General features: G+C 43.5%; 1 non-coding gene across 1 annotated transcript; it reads right to left on the reverse strand.

The window, feature by feature from the left end:
• Positions 1–596: 596 nt before the first annotated feature.
• TRNAN-GUU lies at positions 597–670 on the reverse strand. Its single transcript has one exon. It is a non-coding gene; the product is annotated as a tRNA-Asn (tRNA).
• Positions 671–1925: the final 1255 nt, after the last annotated feature.

Consider the following 1925-nt stretch of genomic DNA (forward strand, 5'->3'; position numbering starts at 1 on the left):
GTTGTTGTTAGGTACTGACAAGGCAAGCATGACTCATAGTGACCCTATAAACACCCAATCTCAACCCTATCCTGTGTGGTGCTAACCTTACAATCTCTGAGAAACTGGAGCTTATTGCTGAAGTCACTGGATAAATCCACCTTCAAGGTTGAGTTTCTTCCTCTTCTTGACTATCCCTTCATCTTTCCAAGCACAATGTTACTCTCTCCAAGGATAGCATCTGTTAGCAACATGCCTACAGCATGCGAGGTGAAGCTTCACCATCCTTGTCTCCAAGCAACACCTTGGGTCGCCTTCTCTAAGACATAACTGTTTGTTATTCTGGCAATCCATGGGATATTTAGTATTCTCCTCCAATACCACAGTTCAAAGACACCTTTTTTTTTCTTCTGTTATTCATTATCCTGTTCTAAATAACATAAGAAGTAATTGAAAAGATCCTGATCTGAAATAATAATTTCAAGGATGGTTTTATATTTCTCTTTCATCTCACATTCTCTTGTACAATGGGATCTTTCTCCCATCATTCTTCCACAGTAATAATACATAAACGTTCTCATTTTATGTGTAATACAGGAATTAAAAGCATCATGCTACGTCCCTGGGTGGGCTTGAACCACCAACCTTTCAGTTAACAGCTGAATGCGCTAACCGATTGTGCCACAGAGACAGAATGGGAATCCCAGAACATTTAATCGTGCTAATGTGAAACCTATATTTGGACCAAGAGGCAGTTGTCAGAACAGAGCAGGGCAACACTGAATGGTTCAAAATTGGGAAGGGTGTGTGCCAGGGATGTGTCCTATCTCCATACCTTTTCAACCTGTATGCAGAGCAGATTATCTGAGAGGCTGGGCTCTATGAGGAGATGCGCAGCGTTAGGATTGGTGGACGATCTATCAACAATCTGTGTTATGTAGATGACACAACCTTGCTCACTGAAACTGAGGAGGACCTCATGCACTTACTGCAGAGGGTCAAGGACTGCAGCCTTCAGTATGGACTGAGGCTCAATGTCAAGAAGACAAAGATTCTGACCACTAGACCAATTGGTAGCATCAGGATGGATGGTGAAGAGATTGAGATTGTTCACAGCTTCAGTTTGCTCGGCTCCATAGTCAACACTCTTGGCACCAGCAGCCAGGAAATCAAAAAACGTACTACGATGGGAAAGTCTGCTGTTAGGTACCTCTCTAAAGTACTCAAGAGCAACAGTGTCTCTTTGAAGACAAATGTGCACCTGATACAGGCCATGGTCTTTACAATCACTTGCTATGCATCAGAGAGCTGGACAATGACTAGGGAGGACAGAAGAAGAATTGAAGCCTTTGAGCTGTGGTGCTGGAAAAGAGTATTGAATGTACCATGGACTGCCAAGAAAACAAACAGATTCATCTTGGAGAGGGTTAAGCCAGGCTACTCCTTGGAGGCAAAGATTCTGGGGCTTCGTCTGACATACTTTGGACATGTTGCAAGGAGAGACAGGTCTTTGGAGAGGGACATCATGCTGGGTAGAGTGGAGGGACAGCTCAGGAGGGGAAGACCCTCTATGAGGTGGATTGATTCAGTGACTGGGGTAATCGGGATGGGTGTGTCAGAGGCAATGCAATTGGCACAGGATAGAGCAGGGTTTAGGGCTGTGGTACATAGGATCGCTATTAGTCGCAAACGACTCGACGGCACATAACAACAACAACAGGAATTATGTTGCCAACAAAATGTACCTGATTCAAATCCACCAGATGATCCACAGGAAAAAGATGGGTAATATCCTCCCAAGAAATTATTGACTCTGAAAACTCACTGGACGGACAGCTATGGGTAGGTTCTGACTCAATAATATAGAGTAACAGTACAACAACAGTAGCCTATTATTTTTTTAATATGGAATCTAAGTAAACAGTATAGTTCCATCCTCCTCCAGC

Source organism: Elephantulus edwardii, unplaced genomic scaffold (assembly GCF_000299155.1).
Source record: "Elephantulus edwardii isolate Elephantulus edwardi_28Jun2011 unplaced genomic scaffold, EleEdw1.0 scaffold00029, whole genome shotgun sequence".
In the NCBI taxonomy this organism is placed as follows: domain Eukaryota; kingdom Metazoa; phylum Chordata; class Mammalia; order Macroscelidea; family Macroscelididae; genus Elephantulus; species Elephantulus edwardii.